At 37.0% G+C, this 25,161-nt stretch overlaps 1 protein-coding gene across 1 annotated transcript in view; it reads right to left on the bottom strand.

Annotated features, from left to right (window-relative positions):
- The window catches only part of fam222bb (family with sequence similarity 222 member Bb), a 66,666-nt gene that overhangs the window by 15,784 nt on the left and 25,721 nt on the right, over positions 1-25,161 (bottom strand). The gene's annotated exons all lie outside the window — the stretch shown is intronic.

Below are 25,161 nucleotides of genomic sequence, written 5' to 3'. Positions count from 1 at the left end.
ACTGCCTTTGGAAGACTTGGGAAATCTTTTTTTTTTTTATAAAAAAACAAAACAAAAACAAACAAGTAGATATTTGATACCTCTGGTGCCTTAATGTTTCATAGGACCAGAATATCTGCATGCACTGCTGCTCACACATTCCACAATTCACTCGATTCTCAAATCACTTGCCTTTGTGCTGCATCCGCTGGATTCAATGTAATGTCAGACACCATTAGAACAATCAGTTTTGTTTTGTTACATTCTTTTTTTACTCTGTAGTGACATTACACAGAATTTTATCCTATCACACATTTTATTTACAATTTTATACACTTCATTTTCATCTTTACACTACACAGACACTTTAACACTTAACGGTGAGTCAGCTTTAGATTACTTATTTGTATCCATCCAAAGTCTACCACTACTTTTTCATTCATTTTAGGTCATATTTCTACCTGAAAAGAGGCGTTGTTGCCATGATTTATAACATTCAGGAAGATTGCCATTGATGTGGAGTAGCAAGTAGCATTTAGTGTACTGAGCTCTTGGGCAATAGCATTGCCTTACGGGTAAATATCTGTCATCATAGATAGAAACAAGCCAAGTGCTTCTCTTAATATTAAATGTTGCAGACACATAAATAGACACATGGCATTTATAATCCGATCCATCGACTGAATTATCATTTACTGTAGGTTACCTGAGCTCATCAATAGTTCAGATCACTCTTTGGGACTCTTTTTTTTGCCTGTACATTTTTATGATGTTTGATTGTATGTGTGCTTTTTGTTTAGTTAATTTGTATTTTAGACTCTTATTGGACAACATCTGTTTTTCTTCAGTTATGGAGAGATTTATTATTTGTTGTTGGCGAGCTCTGGAAATCCATCCACTGTAATGCTATGGATGTCGTTTCATGAGAACAGAGTCGAGCCATTTTTAAAATAATTCTGTATAGTTGTATGACAGCCATGCCTAACAAAATCTTTCGAAATATTAACCCTATTTACACTAGATACTGTAATATCTGTCCTGAAATTTATTGAAATAACCTATTATGGACAAAAATGTTCTGTTCTGTAGTAGTTTATCTAGTTTGTGTTCTCCTTTGTCACTGTGAAAGTTGCATTACCTCGTTTTCCTCATTTAGTTCAGAGCGAGTGGCGTGGAGTGGTTTTGAAATGTTTGTACCTTTATTCTGCTGTGTTCAGTGAGTGCAGTGAAGGGACAACAAGTCACTTTTCTTTGTCATTCTAATGAAATCCAAAGAGATTGCACTCCTCTTTGTGATAAAAATTATACATTTATAGATGGCAATGGTTATTATTTGCTTATCGTCCTTTTTTATTTAATCTTTATAAAACTGATTTATTGCTTTATCATTAACACTTTTGTATTCTCATAGAAACAGATTCAATCAGTCTTTTATGCGTGTATTTGAAACACTCAGATTATTATTTTAAAGACGAATTCCGAACTATTAAAGCCATGTCAGGTTTAGCCATTTAGCATTATAGCATCGTAGACTGTTTATGTGCTTTGTACGGCATTGGTAATGAAATGTATGGTGTATTGGATAAATATTATAAGAATCGTAGAACTGTATGCCAGGATGAAGCCTAGGTGTACTTTTGCTTTATTTGGTGAACTGACACACAAACTAACTCCAAATATGCCATTGACAATATGGGGAGGATTTGGTAGTTTTATAAATACTATTTCCACCGATTTAACTCAGCATGTTTATGGTGCATGTATTCCAAATGTAATAAATGTAATGTGAACCTGTCTCTGTCCATGTTCTTTCATTCCATTAAAGTTCTCGTGTAAAACTGTGTGAACTTTATGTAATATAATAATTAGTCGCATCTTTTGCTTTGGCAAAAATGCATCAGTCTACACGCCATCTTTTGTTACGAAACACTGACACCGTGTGGCTAAGATATGCAATGCAGGATTACTCTTACAAAAAACTGTAGTGGTTATGTTTTTTCGTTTACCCCCCAGTGAATCTAATCATCATTTGTAATTAAATTATATTACATTTTAAAGTTACTTTTAATTGAATACATGATTACATAATATATAATTCTTTCTACATTTTACCTTAATGCCGGATGTCATTGTCTGTGGTTTAAGAGCACTTTGGGTGTTAGAAGACCAGCTTTAACAGCAAAGACCAGGTTTAATTTGGTTTTATCGTTCTTTTTTTCTGACATCATATTTGAGGGTGTGACATCATAACCAATAGATGCGACAGGGTGTTCTCAAATATTATATCTTAATGTCTGATTTATTTATTACAAGGCACACCAAAATTGAGTGACACTACACGTATGTACTAAAGTATGTTTTTTTTTTTATTTTTTTTATCTATAAAATCTACTGTACATTTACCAACGCTCTATTGTTTGAGCTACAGGAAAGCTGTAACCCAAATTTGTGTATCGTATTAATCGAGTAATATTAATTTACATGTACTTATAGGGTTAGGATTAGGGTTTGAATGCATAATTTACAGTTATAATGTAACAATGACACTGTAAAAATGTTACCAGAAAATTATCTAAATTATCCACATGATGAAAACCTGTTATATACAATCTAATACATTTCTTCTAGTGTGTGATAATATTTTGTTTATCAAGTAAAAGGCCCAAATTTCACTTTTTCACTCAGTTTGGGCCTCTGAAATCTGAGTGGGTGAAAAACAGATCATATTAAACTCATTTTGAGGCACATGGGACCGCTGTCCATTTGGTGCTGAGCATCAGGTGCCTCATAATAACATCAAGCTTCACATCATATGAGTATGCAACAGAACGAATTAAGTGCAAAACATGTTATCATCATGAGCAGAATATTAGGAGTGTTTCAACAATCTAGTCTTTACTGGTGAAGCCATTCAATGCACATGAAATATTCTGCGTAATTAAGCCTAAATGCTTAGATGTCAGCTCTTTCTTCTAATCCTCTCAATATTTAATCTGCCAGCAAGTGTGAGGAAGACTCCACAGCCCACCAGCAGGAGCCTGTTTCATCACTTTAATCCAGAATTTTTAACTCCTTGAACACACATCCTCAAGGCATGACATTAAAATAACCTCACAGCACTTGAGAGAGGAGGAGAACTCCATGTGTCTTTGTTCAGTGCTGTAAAAAAACACTGCTCTGTCTCTTTGCTGGCTGTGTGGAAGTGTCACAGACAGCGTCTTGACTCATGTTGAAGGGTGAGTGAGAAGTCCTGAGGATAAAGACTCACTGTAATTACTGTCTCAGCTCAAAGCTCTCCTAACACTCCTAGTTAGTGTGCTATAGGGTGACAATTATCAAGTGCAACTGCAATCACCATCTCATGCTAAGAGTCCTAAGGGCATGCAGAATTAATGATTGTTTTATTGGCTTTTTATTTTTTATTATTAAAAAATAATATATAAAATATATTATACATGTGCCATTTTTATTATTCATATTTAATTTGAATATGTATCATTTATTTAAATATTAAAGCTACACTTGTAACTCTTTTAGTTTATTCTTAGCTAAAAACACTTAGTTCTTTCAAAAATATATGTGCTCAATTTACTTCGTTCAAGTAATAAAGTATTCTCGTGAGTGTATAATATGGGTTGTAATGTCGGTCACCAAGTTGCCCCTCCATCTTGAAAGTACATTAGCCAAAGAGGGACATACCTGTTAATTCAAGATTCGCCTTTCACGTTTACGTTTGAGTTAACACTCATGGACGAGGTCGAACTGGAAGCCATGTTAATCTTGGACTACATTGGCCACCGTAGGAGTTAAAACGAAATCGGAATTGAGAGGAAACTAATATTCCCTGGATGGTCATATACCTTTTCACCACTAGATGGGGTAAAGATCACATAGTGTAGCTTTAAATAAAAAAAATTAACAATTATACAATTTTAATATTTGATATTTTAAAATTATTTAAATAAATGATTATTTTGTATATGGTTAACTGTAATCATATTTAATAATGACCCCATTATTAGTTTTATTTGTATTATGTTGTTTATTTCTGTATTTTTCCGGGGCTTTTGTGTCGGTAAACGTTTGTCTTTTAGTTTGGGCACAAAAAATACATATATATTGAAATAATATAAAAATATTAAAATAAATACGATTGGTAAAAAAAAAACCTTATACAATCAAAGATTTTACCAAGTGCAAAACCATGAATAAGTGTTTCTACATCAGTGTTATTCACCTGTCATTTCCCTCTGATGTTAGCGATTCGTTATGGGTAGGGTTAGGGGTTGTTAGGACAACATTTTCAGACAGGATCAATAAAATATGGCATCTTGGCAAAGAGTAACAACAACAACAGAGTAATGATACTAAAAACAGTAATACAACTAAAAATAACGAGATTTAAAAAAAGGAAAATAAATGATGCTCAAAGACAATAAGCAGATTTAAAAATAAAAGTCTTCAGAGAATTCTAATTACCAAAGGAAGAGCATTCCATAACCGTGGAGCTGAAACAGCGAATGCTCGACCCCCCGCAGACTTTTATTTAAATGAGGGCTGCTGAAGAGTACAAGAACCAGAAGAGCAAAGAGACTGAGTTGGATATGGAGAAACTAGGTTACAGAGATAGGGCTCTTGTTAAAATATGGCAAAATTAGAATTGATACGTGCATGTATGGGAAGCCATGCAGTGTAATTGATGGGGAAATATGCTGGCGAACAGTTATGAGTCAGTGAGTCAGTACCCAGACGGCTGAATTCTGAATATATTGCAGTTTCTTAATGGATTTATCAGGAAGACCAGAGTAAAGTGGATTGAAATAATCAAGCCTTGACGTATAAAGGCATGAACTCGCTTTTCTGCATCGGGCAAGGAGAGAGATATCTCTCTAGCAAAGTCTAGCAATATTTACAAGGTAGAAAAAAGCAGTTCTCAAGACCATTTTAATGTGGGCATCGAATGTCAACTGCATATAAAAAATAATGGGATGATTGAGCATGAAAAGATGAAGATGCTGAATTGGAATCAGTCAGTTAATCAGAATCAGGATTCAACACGTACCAGATGTTTGCCGGATCTGGGCCAAAAATATGTTGCTGTCAGAAAATAGATTTTCTCGTTTTTGACACACTGAGTTTAAGGGTGTGTTCACACTTGGCAGGTTTGGTTTGATTAAAACAAATCCTGGTGCTATTGCTCTGTTACACTGTAAAAAAATATTGTTGGTTTAACTTAAAAAATTAAGTAACCTGGTTGCCTTAAAATGTAAGTTCATTGAAATGGAAAAATTGAGTTAATACAATGAAGGAGATTGGTTTAATCATCAGAAACTCAAAATATTATGTTATCTGAACTACATAAATTATTTAAGTTGATTTGACAAAAGAAAAAAATGTTGTGATTACAAATCATGAATATATATATATATATATATATATATATATATACACACACACACATATATATGTATATTTATTTTTTTTTTTTTACAGTGTAGAGCGGTTCATTTGAATAAGTGTGAACGCTGATATCCAAACTTTGGTTTGGACCAAACAAGCGGGTTTACTTAATGTCTTGGCTACAAAAAATAAAATGAAAATATTATTCTTTTATTTTATTTTATCTTTTATTCTTTTAAAATATTATGTCTTTGATAGAGTTCATCAAAGACATATTATGATAATGCAGGGGCATGTGGTCAAACTATATGGGCAAAGTTGTCACAATGGAACCTGCTGAAACATTTTAGCGAAATTTAAACAGTAAAAACAAAACATTAAAATGGTAACGGACAGTATTAACATAATAACACACATTTATAATTACACTGAACAAAATTATAAACGCAACGCTTGTTTTTGCCCCCATTTTTTTAGTGTGGCCAGCCTAAGGCACACCTGTGCATGTCTAATCAGCATCTTGATACAGTATGTCACACCTGTGAGGTGGATGGATTATCTCGGCAAAGGAGAAGTGCTCACCAACACAGATTTAGACAGATTTGTGAACAATATTTGAGAGAAATAGGCCTTTTGTGCACATAAAGTCTTAGAACGTTGAGTTCAGCTCATGAAAAATGGGGGCAAATACAAAAGTGTTGCGTTTATAATTTTGTTCAGTGTGTTTGATGCAATTCTATGCGTCAACCATTCCCATTATAAAAGAAATATGGCAAACCCATAAAAGTTTCTTTGTGGATAACCATGACTTTCCTCTATCACACAATGAGTCGTAAACCACAAGGGAATTGCAGTGCTGTTGCTCATTTTGACGTAAAGCCTTGGAGTGTAACATTAACTTGGTGACTGACTAAGTAACAGATCCAACCAGAGCCTTTATTAAATTTAAGTCTTGAGAGCCCTTCTAAAAAGGTAATTTAAGAGCTTTAACCACTTAGCTGCATCATGCTTTAAGAGGAAAAGAGAAATGATGAAATTATTGATCTATCACTAACTTCAGAGAAGTACATGAGTCACACAGAGCGCTGGGATTAGAAAGTAGCGCCGGCACAACATGACTGCTGCTGACAGCATGAGAACAATCAGCCGACAGCATGCTGCTAAATGGAGAGCCATGACATTTATATTTATACATCTTATGGATGGTGACAGACCTGACACACAGACCAAATGCGTTAAAGCTTCAAACAGAATTAATGCTGTGACCATTACAAGGAGGTCTGATCCTGACCCAGTGTCAAAAACCTCTTGCTCAACTCACAATAATACATCTTAGCATAATAGTGGAGGCTGTTTTCAGTCTCTGAAACAGCAGCTAGCACACTAGCTAGACACTGAAACTGGGTCAAAACACATCACCTGTGAATAATAAAAAAGATTATAACACATTCGACGACATTAAGATTTTACAAAGCAGCATAATAGACCAATACCAAAGTATTACGGAAAGCAAGCTAAATTTACTGGCAATTTAAGAAGTAAACTCAACAAATGGTTGAAGGAGATCCATGCTTGGCATACTAAAATTAGATTTTGAAGCTGTTCCCAGTAGGGCTGAACGATTAATTGCATTTGCGATAAAATCGCGATATGATGAAACGCGATTTTGTAATCACAAGAGCTGCGATTACACTGGGTCACGTGACACGCGAGAGAAAAGCAGTCTGCAAGATAAAGCGTCAACTTGCCACGCTACGCGGTCTGGCGTCCAGAAAAGAACAGTTTATTGTGTTATTTATTCTCTCCTCTCCTCAACAATCCTGGATCGATTCAGAGAATTTCAGAATCGAGTCTGAGCTTAGTTTTTAAACACAGATGCGTGATGACGCTGCGCGTGCTTTAGAAACGAACCGTGTTCTGAATCTGCTTGCTTCTATTTTCTCGCTCTCTCTCTTCCTCACTCACACACACGACACCGCTCGAACCTTCCAAAACATAGTAACGTTATTTCATAAAGTTCGGGAATAAACCGAATTCCCCGACAAATTCCCCTTTGGGGCAATAAAAGGTTTCATTCAATTACAAGGACATTCGCGGGCTTCATTGAACAGGTTTTGCCGCTTTGCTTGATGTTATAACGTTTACACTTGCAGTGCGCGTTCTCTCCCGCGGGAATTTTCTTAACAAATGCTTCACAGAGCCATTATTTATGTATTTTGGAATGCAGTTGGCTTATATTAAAACCATGAAAATCACTGAGAAGGCTGCTTTCATTTTAAAATGCTAACGCGTGCTTTGTGAAGAGCGCTCGTGCATGCGGCCGTGAGCGACTCATTGGTAAATGTACTTGCATGTCAAAATGCTTTTATGACGCGAAATTGATGTAAACACGGTCAGTTATATCTTAAACCAACAGGACAAACCACATTTACAATTTCAAAAGAGATATATGCATTAGTGTGAATGCAGCTTATCGTATCTAAACTGAGGGGAAAATCACTCCAGCTCTTGAATGAAAAACATTCAGACAGCCTACTTTTAAATACTTAGACCACTCTTTGTTTATTGCTTGTAATGTTTTTTTAGGGGTTCAAGCACGAAGTGCTGAAACCCTATTGTAATTGGTAGGATTTTTATTAGGGGTTCAAGCACGAAGTGCTGAAACCCTATTGTAATTGGTAGGATTTTTATTAGGGGTTCAAGCACGAAGTGCTGAAACCCTATTGTTTTTGTATTGATTTTTATTAGGGGTTCAAGCACGAAGTGCTGAAACCCTATTGTAATTGTATTGATTTTTATTATTATTATTATTATTATTCTCCCCTAAAACGCATCGTGCAGCCCAAACCGTAAGGGCTAGAGCTCTGAAACTTTGTCAGATGGTAGTACAAAAATCGAGGAGAGGTTATCAAATTATGAGCCCGATTGGCCCATAGGTGGCGCTATAGCGACCAATTGCGCGAAACGGCTCATAACTCCTAGACCGTAAGTCGTACACTCAAGTGTCTTATATCATTGGAAAGCTGGTCACCTGACGAAAAAAACGTATATCTCCGATTTCATTTTGGGTATGGAAATTTTTCCGCCATTTTGAATTTTGTCGAAAAACTACTTTTGCGAACTAGTCCCTGGTTTTTTGCCCGATCGGAACCAAACCAGTGCAGAAATGTTCTCTGGAGTCTGAAGATCAATAATTATCAAAAAAATGTTGAAATTTCTATTTCCGGTCGCTAGGGGAAGCAAAATAAACGTTGTGGGAGGAGCCTATTTTACTAAATTGGCTATAACTCGAGAAGTAAATGAGATATCTTCACCAAACTCGGTACACATGTGTACGAGTTCAATTTGAGGTCACAGTAAAAAAAATAGCGACGATTGAACACTAGGTGGCGCTATAATATGAAAAAAACATAAAAAGGGCTATGACCACATGACCGTTAGTCCGATTGACTTGAAAATTGGTATGCAGTGTCTTGGACCAAGGCCCCATGTATATCTATGAGGACATTGGCGTATCTAAAAAAACATGGCCGCCATCGGCCAATGAAGTTTGTGCATCTATGAAACAAGGTTAACGAAGCCCGATCGGAACGAAACTCGTTGGGCATGTTTGACTCATGGCCCTAGAGGTCTGTAAGAATTTTGAAAGAAATCGGCCACTAGTTGGCGCTAACGAGTTTTATGGCTCTGTTATCACGTGGTGTTGCACACACCCCCACAATATGTATATCAATTGATAGATCTCCTCACGCTGAACAACTTTGCCTCAAGAACCATTGCTGTCAATCAAATCGTTCGTTAAATATTCACGAATATGTTAAAAACGTACTTTTGCGAACTAGTCCCTGGTTTTTTGCCCGATCGGAACCAGACCAGTCTAGGACAATTCTTTGGACACTCTAGATCAATAATTATCAAAAAAAGTTGAACTGTGTCATTTGTTTTGCTATAACAGGGTCATTAATAAAAGGGGGCATGACAAAATGCACCCAAAAGCCTATAAATCCTAAAGGAAAAGTCAGAACTTCACAAAAATTGATGAGCACATGTGTCATAACTTATTCAACAAGCATGCAAAGTTTCATGGAGATCGGACTATAGGTGGCGCTATAACTGTTAAAAATGTTAAAAACAATGTATTCCCTATGGTAAATTGCCATTATTGAAACTTAAACCTTAATGTCTTTTGATGCTTTTGTGCTTAAAGGCCTTAAAGGCCTAAACTGCTTGAACCCCACTAAATGCTGCTTGCAGCTTTAATTATTATTATTATTCTCCCCTAAAACGCATCGTGCAGCCCAAACCGTAAGGGCTAGAGCTCTGAAACTTTGTCAGATGGTAGTACAAAAATCGAGGAGAGGTTATCAAATTATGAGCCCGATTGGCCCATAGGTGGCGCTATAGCGACCAATTGCGCGAAACGGCTCATAACTCCTAGACCGTAAGTCGTACACTCAAGTGTCTTATATCATTGGAAAGCTGGTCACCTGACGAAAAAAACGTATATCTCCGATTTCATTTCCGGTATGGAAATTTTTCCGCCATTTTGAATTTTGTCGAAAAACTACTTTTGCGAACTAGTCCCTGGTTTTTTGCCCGATCGGAACCAAACCAGTGCAGACATGTTCTCTGGAGTCTGAAGATCAATAATTATCAAAAAAATGTTGAAATTTCTATTTCCGGTCGCTAGGGGAAGCAAAATAAACGTTGTGGGAGGAGCCTATTTTACTAAATTGGCTATAACTCAAGAAGTAAATGAGATATCTTCACCAAACTCGGTACACATGTGTACGAGTTCAATTTGAGGTCACAGTAAAAAAATAGCGACGATTGAACACTAGGTGGCGCTATAACATGAAAAAAACATAAAAAGGGCTATGACCACATGACCGTTAGTCCGATTGACTTGAAAATTGGTATGCAGTGTCTTGGACCAAGGCCCCATGTATATCTATGAGGACATTGGCGTATGTAAAAAAACATGGCCGCCATCGGCCAATGAAGTTTGAGCACCTGTGAGACAAGGTTAACGGAGGCCCATCGGAACGAAACTCGATGGGCATGTTCGACTCATGGCCCTAGAGGTCTGTAAGAATTTTGAAAAAAATCGGCCACTAGTTGGCGCTAACGAGTTTTATGGCTCTGTAATCACGTGGTGTTGCGCATATCCCCACAAAATGCATATCTTTTGATAGATCTCCTCATGATGAACAACTTTGCCTCAAGAACCATTGCTGTCAATCAAATCGTTCATTAAATATTCACAAATATGTTAAAAACCTACTTTTGCAAACTAGTCCCTGGTTTTTTGCTCGATCGGAACCAGACCAGTCTAGGACAATTCTCTGGACTCTCTAGATCAATAATTATCAAAAAAAAGTTGAACTTTGACATTTGTTTTGCTATAACAGGGTCATTTACAAAAGGGGGCGTGACAAAATGCACCCAAAAGCCTATAAATCCTAAAGGAAAACTCAGAACATCCCAAAAATTGATGAGCATATGTGTCATCACATCATTAACAAGCATGCAAAGTTTCATGGAGATCGGACTATAGGTGGCGCTATAACTGTTAAAAATGTTAAAAACAATGTAATCCCTATGGTAAATTGCCATTATTGACTGTAAATGGTGTTTTCCATCTCTGATCATATCATAATGTTAAAACCAGTGCAGTACAATTCTTTGGACTCTCTAGATCAATAATTATAAGAAAAAGTTAAACTACGTCATGTGGATGACTATAATAGGATGGCTTCAACATTTAGTGTGTTGAAGCCATCTATTACTACACTTTCAGTGTCCCTGAAAGCATTGATCTCTTCAATAAACAAGTCAGAACATGTGACATTAAATAATCATGAACATTTACAGACAGATCTGACAAAATATGCCTAAATAACAGTTAAAAAAGTGAAATGATATCAAAATGATGGTCTATTAAGCCAATAAGTGGTGTTTTACTGCCCTCTGCTGTTCAAAATAGTAATTGTCTCACCACTTAACTATAATTAATTTTATGACTTTATTAATTATCTATTTTAACATTTGCAATCACATTTGGTCAAATATTGAACACAATCATTTTTTTGTCAAAGTTTATCACTTCAGTTGTTCTGAATCTTCACATAATTGCTATTAACGTGGTAAATAGCTATACTGTATTCCTAGAATCACATTAAAATCCAATCATCCAAGCCCCAATCACTGTAAATAATGATAAATCATGCTAGAACGTGGTAAATTAATGTACACTATGGTCAGAGGTGTAGTGGTAAAAAAAGAGGTGGGTAAACTATAAATTCTGGTGTATTATTTCGAATAATAAGACACTATGGGCTGTTACTCTAGGGGCTGATCAAATTAAATCATTTACACTGAAAAAACACAATTGCATAAAATAATGTTATGACATTTATTTAAATTTACATAAGAAACTGGGAAAGAATGATACTACTTTTAAACATTTAACACTAAACCGCCAGTAGGTGGTGGCAGGCGACCGTCTTAATGAGTGAGTCATTCAATTCATTCATTCAAACGATTCGTTCAAACGGCTGATCATTCAAGAATGAGACCGATGTTTTTGAATGTGTCTTTGAATCTTTGACTCAATCGATTCGTTCAAAATGCTGAATGATTCAGTAATGAAAACACGTCGAGTGTTCCTGTGACATGTGCCGTGGTTCTGCTGTGATTATTGTTTGGAACTATTTTCGCTGCTGAAACACAACAAAAACAGCCAATATAGCATCTAAAATGTAAGTGATTTAATTTTTTACTGTTTATTGAACTGTTGTAGGAAATCAATGTCACATTTTCAATCGTGATGGTGTTCAGGAAAAATAAGAGACCCCATTTACACCTGGTATTAAAATGCGATCTGTATCCAGACAAGTTATCTGGATAATAAGTACCGATTCCATTTACACCTGGCCACATACATGTGTTTTTGCAAAACGGATATAAATCCGATCTTAAACTCCTGCGTATGCAGATTTAATGGATTGAACGACACCAAAAGCAACAGATATGAGCTGCATTTCGTTGATCATCAGCTAATTTCCAAATCAAAGACATCAATAAAAGAGTGGCAACACCGCTGGTAAGATAATTTCGTTTCTTTACTTGAAGATGATTGTGTGTTAAGCGTCTGTGACTTACTTTCACTTTTATTTGCGATGTTTGCACGTTGGCTCGATGAATAGACGCTCATGAGCGGTGATGGGTGATCCGTGTCGCAGTAGCGCCGTCATATCTGACTATAACATGACATATTGCCTATATAACAAGCTTACTCGTTTATTTTTTTGCCTTTTTGGGAGGAGTAAAATATACATATGTGGTTTCAACAACCAGATTGCGTTTACACCTAGTAAAGATCCGGACACAATGCGAGCCAGACTACCTGCAGATGTGGTCAGGCAGATCCAATCGCGATCACAACGCATTTACACCTTGCATTAACATGCGTTTTTTTATTATCCGGATAACTTATCTGGATACAGATCGCATTTTAATACCAGGTGTAAATGGGGTCTGAGTGTGTTCTGCGCTCATTTGTGTAGATTTCTGCTCGAGAGGCTGCGCGAGGATCAACAGTACAACCTTACCGTCAGTAATAGTCAACAACACAGTAATGCAGCGCAATATAAGAGTTCGTCTTAGGTGCCTGTTGACTTTGGATCAATGCATTGTTTGTGTGTTGTTGCATAAGGAGATAAAGAAATAATACAATTGGTGACAGTGATCAATCAACACAAAAGGAACAATGATATAAATGAACAAAGATATGAGTACTAATCACAATAAAACAGGCTGTAAAAAAATCATTGAAACAAACAATCTTTCAACATGGCTCAGGGCACATGTCTGGCAAACAAATTAATCAATTAGCAGCGCACAGGCTGACAGTGACATTAAATCATAAAAAGGCATAAACAATGTAAACACAATCAAATTAATAGATGGACTCACGTAATTCATGAAGACACACACAGTTATGCATCAAAATGCCAGGAAAGAGTGCAAAGAATGAGCCAAAGGGTTCACAATCAATTTATAGGCAACGGGTGAGTCGTGCATGGTGAAGTGGCAGAGTCTCATTGAAAAAGCGAAATGGAGTTGAAAGAGATTAGAAAGGAAATCTTTTCAATTACTATTATGAATTATTTAATTATATCCATTATGCAATATTGGTTGGTGTTTTTCTATAAATCCAGCAATGAACATGTAACAAGAAAAGTCATTGAGAAGAAAATAACAGTCAGCCATTACCTCATGAACCATGGTTAAACCAACAACTAATAAAATACAATTGTGAACATTATGAACCCCAACACCACGGTGAAGGACGCTTAACAGACAGAATAAGTTAGGGATTACGCAAAGCCTGCGGGTTTATATTCGCTATAACAACCGCCTCGCTCTACATTACCCTGCTTATTACATTGCTACCTACCAAGTAAATCAATAATTTGACTCAAAATATAGATATAAACAGGAGTTTATTGATTTAAAAAACGATTGCCGATAAAAAAGAAAAAGTCCGTTCTGTCTCTACGTTTAGAATCCATGGCAACGCTCTGTTTTTCATGGCAACGGTGTGTTATACTTATAAGCAGCGGCCTGTTATAATAACAGACCGCACTCTACATTAGAATTCAACCAAGCCATATAAGAAACAAATAATTACCGTTACCAAGCTAACAGAGCTACGTAAACAGAGCGAACAGGAGAGCACTCGTCTGCAGACGTCAATAATGGAATATACTCCCGATCAAACTCCGCTTCCCGAAAGTTATAAACTGCCTCTGGAACCTAGTTAAGGTACAAACATCTATTCAACAAAAATAGTGATGCAGTTAAGTGTTTTTTCGCTCAGCCGAGCCCTCTCTGTTGCTGTGTGGAGCAGCCTGTGTCAGTCACCTCTTCCTGAACGTCGCTCACTCAACTCGCGCACTGCGGTCTCGTGAGGAACGCAGCTTTTTGACATACAGTATTTCTTGTTCCCGAACACAAATATTTTTTAAGTATTTGTTCGGAATAAGTATTCGTAAAAAACACATTATTTGTGCCTTTCCGAATACCGTATTCGGCTCCACCCCTAGTACACACTATATTTTGCATAGTTAATTTATTTAACAAATTTCTTTTTGTTAATGTTTTGCAGTCATACTATACATATACTGTACACACTATAAATGTGTGTGTGTGCGTGCGTTTGTGTGTAAGCATGCTTTATGAAGTTAACATGAAAAAAATGGTTTGCTTTAGTGCAGAATATTGGAGAAACAAAGTATTTCAAAATGGAAGTGTGCCAATAAGTGGTCTTCTACTGCCCTCTGCTGGCCACTTTTCTTATTAATAGTCTTTTCACTTGCTATATTGTGGTAAACCATCCTATAACATGGTATATCAAGGTAAATTATGGAAAATCATGTTAGATTCATGTTAAATCATACTAGAACATGGTAAATCATGAAAAATCACATTGAAATATGGTTTATCATGGTAAATAATGCTTGCTACATAAAACTTAATGTCTTTTGATGCTTTTGTGCTTAAAGGCCTTAAAGGCCTAAACTGCTTGAACCCCGCAAAATGCTGCTTGCAGCTTTAATTATTATTATTATTATTATTATTATTCTCCCCTAAAACGCATAGTGCAGCCCAAACCGTAAGGGCTAGAGCTCTGAAACTTTGTCAGATGGTAGTACAAAAATCGAGGAGAGGTTATCAAATTATGAGCCCGATTGGCCCATAGGTGGCGCTATAGCGACCAATTGCGCGAAACTGCTCATAACTCCTAGACCGTAAGTCGTACACTCAAGTGTCTTATATCGTTGGAAAGCTGGTCACCTGACGAAAAAAACGTATATCTCCGATTTCATTTCCGTCATGATAGATTTTCCGCCATTTTGAATTTTGTCGAAAAACTACTTTTACGAACTAGTCCCTGGATTTTTGCCCGATCGGAACCAAATCAGTGCAGAAATGTTCTCTGGAGTCTGAAGATCAATAATTATCAAAAAAATGTTGAAATTTCTTGTTCCGGTCGCTAGGGGACGCAAAATAAACGTTGTGGGAGGAGCCTATTTTACTAAAATGGCTATAGCTCGAGAAGTAAATGAGATATCTTCACCAAACTCGGTACACATGTGTAAGAGTTCAATTTGAGGTGACATTAAAAAAATCGCGACGATTGAACACTAGGTGGCGCTATAAAATGAAAAAAACAGATAAACACCTGACCGTCTGTCCGATTGACTTGAAAATTGGTATGCAGTGTCTTGGTCCAAGGCCTCATGTAAGTCTATAAGGACATTGGTGTATCTCAAAAAACATGGCCGCCATCGGCCAATGAAGTTTGAGCATCTATGAAACAAGGTTAACGAAGGCCGATCGGAACGAAACTCGTTGGGAATGTTCGACTCATGGCCCTAGAGGTCTGTAAGAATTTTGAAAGAAATCGGCCACTAGTTGGCGCTAACGAGTTTTATTGCTCTGTAATCACGTGGTGTTGCACACACCCCCACAAAATGTATATCAATTGATAGATCTCCTCATGATGAACAACTTTGCCTCAAGAACCATTGCTGTCATTTAAATCGTTCGTTAAATATTCACGAATATGTTAAAAACCTACTTTTGCAAACTAGTCCCTGGTTTTTTGCCCGATCGGAACCAGACCAGTCTAGGATAATTCTTTGGACTCTCTTGATCAATAATTATCAAAAAAAAGTTGAACTTTGACATTTGTTTTGCTATAACAGGGTCATTTACAAAAGGGGGCGTGACAAAATGCACCCAAAAGCCTATAAATCCTAAAGGAAAACTCAGAACATCCCAAAAATTGATGAGCATATGTGTCATCACATCATTAACAAGCATGCAAAGTTTCATGGAGATCGGACTATAGGTGGCGCTATAACTGTTAAAAATGTTAAAAACAATGTAATCCCTATGGTAAATTGCCATTATTGACTGTAAATGCTGTGTTCCATCTAAGGTCATCTAATTTTCACATCTTAACGTTCAAAACCAGTGCAGTACATTTATCTGGACTCTCTAGATCAATAATTATCAAAAAAAGTTGAACTTTTTCATTTGTTTTGCTATAACAGGGTCATTTACACAAGGGCGTGACAAAAAGCCCCCAAAAGCCTGTAAATCCTAAAGGAAAACTCAGAACTTTACAAAAATTGATGAGCATATGTGTCATAACATGCTGAAGAAGCATGCACAGTTTCATGGAGATCGGACCATAGGTGGCGCTATAACTGTTAAAAAGCTTTAAAACCATGTATTTCCAATGGTAATTTGCCAGTATTGGCTGTAAATGGTGTTTTCCATCTCTGATCATATCATAATGTTAAAACCAGTGCAGTACAATTCTCTGGACTCTCTAGATAAATAATTAAAAGAAAAAGTTGAACTACGTCATGTGGATGACTATAATAGGATGGCTTCAACATTTAGTGTGTTGAAGCCATCTATTACTACACTTTCAGTGTCCCTGAAAGCGTTGATCTCTTCAATAAACAAGTCAGAACATGTGACATTAAATAATCATGAACATTTTCAGACAGATCTGACAGAATATGCCTAAATAACAGTTAAAAAGGTGAAATGATATCAATATGATGGTCTATTAAGCCAATAAGTGGTGTTTTACTGCCCTCTGCTGTTCAAAATAGTAATTGTCTCACTACTCAACTATAATTAATATTATGACTTTATTAATTAACTATTTTAACATTTGCAATCACATTTAGTCAAATATTGAACACAATAATTTTTTTTGTCAAAATTTATCACTTCAGTTGTTCTGAATCTTCACATAATTGCTATTAACGTGGTAAATAGCTATACTATATTCCTAGAATCACATTAAAATCCAATCATCCAAGCCCCAATCACTGTAAATAATGATAAATCATGCTAGAACGTGGTAAATTAATGTACACTATGGTCAGAGGTGTAGTGGTAAAAAAAGAGGTGGGTAAACTATAAATTCTGGTGTATTATTTCGAATAATAAGACACTATGGGCTGTTACTCTAGGGTCTGATCAAATTAAATCATTTACACTGAAAAATCACAATTGCATAAAATAATGTTATGACATTTATTTAAATTTACATAAGAAACTGGGAAAGAATGATACTACTTTTAAACATTTAACACTAAACCGCCAGTAGGTGGTGGCAGGCGACCGTCTTAATGAGTGAGTCATTCAATTCATTCATTCAAACGATTCGTTTAAACGGCTGATCATTCAAGAATGAGACCGATGTTTTTGAATGTGTCTTTGAATCTTTGACTCAATCGATTCGTTCAAAATGCTGAATGATTCAGTAATGAAAACACGTCGAGTGTTCCTGTGACATGTGCCGTGGTTCTGCTGTGTTGTTTGGAACTATTTTCGCTGCTGAAACACAACAAAAACAGCCAATATAGCATCTAAAATGTAAGTGATTTAATTTTTTACTGTTTATTGAACTGTTGTAGGAAATCAATGTCACATTTTCAATCGTGATGGTGTTCAGGAAGAATAAGAGACCCCATTTACACCTGGTATTAAAATGCGATCTGTATCCAGACAAGTTATCCGGATAATAAGTACCGATTCCATTTACACCTGGCCACATACATGTGTTTTTGCAAAACGGATATAAATCCGATCTTAAACTCCCGCGTATGCAGATTTAATGGATTGAACGACACCAAAAGCAACAGATATGAGCTGCATTTCGTTGATCATCAGCTAATTTCCAAATCAAAGACATCAATAAAAGAGTGGCAACACCGCTGGTAAGATAATTTCGTTTCTTTACTTGAAGATGATTGTGTGTTAAGCGTCTGTGACTTACTTTCACTTTTATTTGCGATGTTTGCACGTTGGCTCGATGAATAGACGCTCATGAGCGGTGATGGGTGATCCGTGTCGCAGTAGCGCCGTCATATCTGACTATAACATGACTTATAGCCTATATAACAAGCTTACTCGTTTATTTTTTTGCCTTTTTGGGAGGAGTAAAATATACATATGTGGTTTCAACAACCAGATTGCGTTTACACCTAGTAAAGATCCGGACACAATGCGAGCCAGACTACCTGCAGATGTGGTCAGGCAGATCCAATCGCGATCCGATCACAACGCATTTACACCTTGCATTAACATGCGTTTTTTTATTATCCGGATAACTTATCTGGATACAGATCGCATTTTAATACCAGGTGTAAATGGGGTCTGAGTGTGTTCTGCGCTCATTTGTGTAGATTTCTGCTCGAGAGGCTGCGCGAGGGTCAACAGTACAACCTTACCGTCAGTAATAGTCAACAACACAGTAATGCAGCGCAATATAAGAGTTCGTCTTAGGTGCCTGTTGACTTTGGATCAATGCATTGTTTGTGTGTTGTTGCATAAGGAGATAAAGAAATAATACAATTGGTGACAGTGATCAATCAACACAAAAGGAACAATGATATAAATGAACAAAGATATGAGTACTAATCACAATAAAACAGGCTGTAAAAAAATCATTGAAACAAACAATCTTTCAACATGGCTCAGGGCACATGTCTGGCAAACAAATTAATCAATTAGCAGCGCACAGGCTGACAGTGACATTAAATCATAAAAAGGCATAAACAATGTAAACACAATCAAATTAATAGATGGACTCACGTAATTCATGAAGACACACACAGTTATGCATCAAAATGCCAGGAAAGAGTGCAAAGAATGAGCCAAAGGGTTCACAATCAATTTATAGGCAACAGGTGAGTCGTGCATGGTGAAGTGGCAGAGTCTCATTGAAAAAGCGAAATGGAGTTGAAAGAGATTAGAAAGGAAATCTTTTCAATTACTATTATGAATTATTTAATTATATCCATTATGCAATATTGGTTGGTGTTTTTCTATAAATCCAGCAATGAACATGTAACAAGAAAAGTCATTGAGAAGAAAATAACAGTCAGCCATTACCTCATGAACCATGGTTAAACCAACAACTAATAAAATACAATTGTGAACATTATGAACCCCAACACCACGGTGAAGGACGCTTAACAGACAGAATAAGTTAGGGATTACGCAAAGCCTGCGGGTTTATATTTGCTATAACAACCGCCTCGCTCTACATTACCCTGCTTATTACATTGCTACCTACCAAGTAAATCAATAATTTGACTCAAAATATAGATATAAACAGGAGTTTATTGATTTAAAAAACGATTGCCGATAAAAAAGAAAAATAGTCCGTTCTGTCTCTACGTTTAGAATCCATGGCAACGCTCTGTTTTTCATGGCAACGGTGTGTTATACTTATAAGCAGCGGCCTGTTATAATAACAGACCGCACTCTACATTAGAATTCAACCAAGCCATATAAGAAACAAATAATTACCGTTACCAAGCTAACAGAGCTACGTAAACAGAGCGAACAGGAGAGCACTCGTCTGCAGACGTCAATAATGGAATATACTCCCGATCAAACTCCGCTTCCCGAAAGTTATAAACTGCCTCTGGAACCTAGTTAAGGTACAAACATCTATTCAACAAAAATAGTGATGCAGTTAAGTGTTTTTTCGCTCAGCCGAGCCCTCTCTGTTGCTGTGTGGAGCAGCCTGTGTCAGTCACCTCTTCCTGAACGTCGCTCACTCAACTCGCGCACTGCGGTCTCGTGAGGAACGCAGCTTTTTGACATACAGTATTTCTTGTTCCCGAACACAAATATTTGTTAAGTATTTGTTCGGAATAAGTATTCGTAAAAAACACATTATTTGTGCCTTTCCGAATACCGTATTCGGCTCCACCCCTAGTACACACTATATTTTGCATAGTTAATTTATTTAACAAATTTCTTTTTGTTAATGTTTTGCAGTCAAACTATACATATACTGTACACACTATAAATGTGTGTGTGTTTGTGTGTGTGTGTGTGTGTGTGCGTGTGCGTGCGTTTGTGTGTAAGCATGCTTTATGAAGTTAACATGAAAAAAATGGTTTGCTTTAGTGCAGAATAGTGGAGAAACAAAGCATTTCAAAATGGAAGTGTGCCAATAAGTGGTCTTCTACTGCCCTCTGCTGGCCACTTTTCTTATTAATAGTCTTTTCACTTGCTATATTGTGGTAAACCATCCTATAACATGGTATATCAAGGTAAACTATGGAAAATCATGTTAGATTCATGGTAAATCATACTAGAACATGGTAAATCATGAAAAATAACATTGAAATATGGTTTATCATGGTAAATAATGCTTGCTACATAAAACTTAATGTCTTTTGATGCTTTTGTGCTTAAAGGCCTTAAAGGCCTAAACTGCTTGAACCCCGCAAAATGCTGCTTGCAGCTTTAATTATTATTATTATTCTGCCGTAAAACGCATCGTGCAGACCAAACCGTAAGTGCTGCAGCTCTGAAACTTTGTCAAATGGTAGTACAAAAATCGAGGAGAGGTTATCAAATTATGAGCCCGATTGGCCCATAGGTGGCGCTATAGCGACCAATTGCGCGTAACTGCTCATAACTCCTAGACCGTAAGTCGTACACTCAAGTGTCTTATATCGTTGGAAAGCTGGTCACCTGACGAAAAAAACGTATATCTCCGATTTCATTTCCGGTATGCAAATTTGTCCGCCATTTTGAATTTTGTCGAAAAACTACTTTTGCGAACTAGTCCCTGGTTTTTTACCCGATCGGAACCAAACCAGTGCATACATGTTCTATGGAGTCTGAATATCAATAATTATCGAAAACATGTTGAAATTTGTATTCAGGGTCGCTAGGGGGCGCAAATTGATCGTTGTGGGAGGAGCCTATTTTACAAAAATGGCTATAACTCGAGAAGTAAATGAGATATCTTCACCAAACTCAAAACACTTGTGTAGGAGGACATTTTAAGGTCACAGTAAAAAAACGGCGTTGATTGGCCACATGGTGGCGCTATAACATTAAAAAAACATAAAAAGGGCTATGACCACATGACCTTTACCCCAATTGACTTGAAAATTGTTATGCAGTGTCTTGGACCAAGGCCCCATGTATGTGTCTGAGGACATTGGCGTATCTCAAAAAACATGGCCGCCATCGGCCAATGAAGTTTGAGCACCTATGAGACAGGGTTAACGGAGGCCGATCGCAACGAAACTCGATGGGCATGTTCGACTCATGCCCCTAGAGGTCTGTAAGAATTTTGAAAAAAATCGGCCACTAGTTGGCGCTAACGAGTTTTATGGCTCTGTAATCACGTGTTGTTGCGCACATCCCCACGAAATGCATATCATTCGATAGATCTCTTTTTATGATGAACAACTTTGCCTCAAGAACCATTGCTGTCAATCAAATCGTTCATTAAATATTCACGAATATGTTAAAAACCTACTTTTGCGAACTAGTCCCTGGTTTTTTGCCCGATCGGAACCAGACCAGTCTAGGATAATTCTTTGGACTCTCTAGATGAATAATTATCAAAAAAAATTTGAACTTTTTAAATTTGCGCATGGTGTTAAATGGTCATTTAGAAAAAGGGCGTGAGAAAATGCACCCAAAAGCCTATAAATCCTAAATGAAAACTCAGAACTTCACAGAAATTGATGAGCATATGTGTCATAACATGCCGAAGAAGCATGCAAAGTTTCATTGAGATCGGACTATAGGTGGCGCTATAACTGTTAAAAAGCTTTAAAACCATATGTTTCCTATGGTAAATTGCCAGTATTGGCTGTAAAAAATTTGAGCACCTATGAAACAAGGTTATCGAAGGCCGATCGCAACGAAACTCGATGGGCATGTTCAACTCATGGCCCTAAAGGTCTGTAACAATTTTGAAAGAAATCGGCCATTAGTTGGCGCTAACGAGTTTTATGGCTCTGTAATCACGAGGTGTTGCGCACATCCCCACGAAATGCAATTTCATTTGATAGATCTCCTCATGATGAACAACTTTGCATCTAGAACCATTGCTGTCAATCAAATTGTTCGTTAAATATTCACAAATATGTTAAAACCTAATTTTGCGAACTAGTCCCTGGTTTTTTGCCCGATCGGAACCAGACCAGTCTAGGACAATTTTTTGGACTCTCTAGATCAATAATTATCAAAAAAATTTGAGATTTGTCATTTGTTTTGCTATAACAGGGTCATTTACAAAAGGGGGCATGACAAAATGCACCCAAAAGCCTATAAATCCTAAAGGAAAAGTCAGAACTTCACAAAAATTGGTACGCACTTGTGTCATAACTTATTCAGCAAGCATACAAAGTTTCATGGAGATCGGACAATAGGTGGCGCTATAATTGTTAAAAATGTTAACAACAATGTATACCCTATGGTAAATTGCCATTATTGAAACTTAAAACTTAATGTCTTTCGATGCTTTTGTGCTTAAAGGCCTTAAAGGCCTGAACTGCTTGAACCCCGCTAAATGCTGCTTGCAGCTTTAATTAGGGGTTCAAGCACGAAGTGCTGAAACCCTATTGTTATTGTACTGATTTTTATTAGGGGTTCAAGCACGAAGTGCTGAAACCCTATTGTAATTGTATTGATTTTTAGGGGTTCAAGCACGAAGTGCTGAAACCCTATTGTAATTGTATTGATTTTTATTATTATTATTATTATTATTCTCCCCTAAAACGCATCGTGCAGCCCAAACCGTAAGGGCTAGAGCTCTGAAACTTTGTCAGATGGTAGTACAAAAATCGAGGAGAGGTTATCAAATTATGAGCCCGATTGGCCCATAGGTGGCGCTATAGCGACCAATTGCGCGAAACGGCTCATAACTCCTAGACCGTAAGTCGTACACTCAAGTGTCTTATATCATTGGAAAGCTGGTCACCTGACGAAAAAAACGTATATCTCCGATTTCATTTCCGGTATGGAATTTTTTCCGCCATTTTGAATTTTGTCGAAAAACTACTTTTGCGAACTAGTCCCTGGTTTTTTGCCCGATCGGAACCAAACCAGTGCAGAAATGTTCTCTGGAGTCTGAAGATCAATAATTATCAAAAAAATGTTGAAAAAGTCTCTTTGCGGTCGCTAGGGGGCGCAAAATAAATGTTGTGGGAGGAGCCTATTTTACTAAAATGGCTATAACTCGAGAAGTAAATGAGATATCCTCAACAAACTCGGTACACATATGTATAAGTTCAATTTGAGGTCACAGTAAAAAAATCGCCGCGATGGAACACTAGGTGGCGCTATAAAACGAATAAAACTAAAAAAGAGCTCTGACCAGCTGACCGTTAGTCCGATTGACTTGAAAATTGGTATCCAGTGTCTTTGTCCAAGGCCCCATGTATGTGTATGAGGACATTGGTGTATCTCAAAAAACATGGCCGCCACCGGCCAATGAAGTTTGAGCACCTATAAAACAAGGTTAACGAAGGCCGATCGGAACGAAACTCGTTGGGCATGTTTGACTCATGTCCCTAGAGGTCTGTAAGAATTTTGAAAGAAATCGGCCACTAGTTGGCGCTAACGAGTTTTATGGCTCTGTTATCACGTGGTGTTGCACACACCCCCACAATATGTATATCAATTGATAGATCTCCTCATGCTGAACAACTTTGCCTCAAGAACCATTGCTGTCAATCAAATCGTTCGTTAAATATTCACGAATATGTTAAAAACCTACTTTTGCGAACTAGTCCCTGGTTTTTTGCCCGATCGGAACCAGACCAGTCTGGGACAATTCTTTGGACTCTCTAGATCAATAATTATCAAAAAAAGTTGAACTTTGTCATTTGTTTTGCTATTACAGGGTCATTTAAAAAAGGGGGCATGACAAAATGCACCCAAAAGCCTATAAATCCTAAAGGAAAAGTCAGAACTTCACAAAAATTGATGAGCACATGTGACATAACGTATTCAACAAGCATGCAAAGTTTCATGGAGATCGGACTATAGGTGGCGCTATAATTGTTAAAAATGTTAAAAACAATGTATACCCTATAGTAAATTGCCATTATTGAAACTTAAAACTTAATGTCTTTTGATGCTTTTGTGCTTAAAGGCCTTAAAGGCCTAAACTGCTTGAACCCCGCTAAATGCTGCTTGCAGCTTTAATTATTAGGTGTTCAAGCACGAAGTGCTGAAAACCTATTGTAATTGTCCTGATTTTTATTATTATTATTTTTCTGCCGTAAAACGCATCGTGCAGCCCAAACCGTAAGTGCTGGAACTCTGAAACTTTGTCATATGGTAGTACAAAAATCGAGGAGAGGTTATCAAATTATGAGCCCGATTGGCCAATAGGTGGCGCTATAGCAACCAATTGCGCGAAACTGCTCATAACTCCTAGACCGTAGGTCGTACACTCAAGTGTCTTATATCATTGGAAAGCTGGTCACCTGACGAACAAAACGTATATCTCCGATTTCATTTCCGGTATGCAAATTTTTCGGCTATTTTGAATTTTGTTGAAAAACTACTTTTGCGAACTAGTCCCTGGATTTTTGCCCGATCGGAACCAAACCAGTACAGAAATGTTCTCTGGAGACTGAATATCAATAATCATTGAAAAAAAGTGGAAATTTCGATTTCCGGTCGCTAGGGGACGCAAAATAAACGTTAAAGGAGGAGCCTATTTTACTAAAATGGCTATAACTCAAGAAGTAAATGAGATATCGTCACCAAACTCAGAACACATCTGTAGAAGGTCAACTTGAGGTCACAGTAAAAAAATCGCGACGATTGAAACCTAGGTGGCGCTATAAAACGAAAAAAACATAAAAAGGGCTCAGACCAGCTGACCGTTAGTCCGATTGACTTGAA

The sequence above is a fragment of the Pimephales promelas genome, chromosome 16 (genome assembly GCF_988280905.1).
Source record: "Pimephales promelas chromosome 16, fPimPro1.hap1.1, whole genome shotgun sequence".
Classification (NCBI taxonomy): domain Eukaryota; kingdom Metazoa; phylum Chordata; class Actinopteri; order Cypriniformes; family Leuciscidae; genus Pimephales; species Pimephales promelas.
The sequence above is the reverse complement of the archived record's forward strand: the minus strand, read 5'-3'. Positions and strand labels throughout refer to the sequence as shown.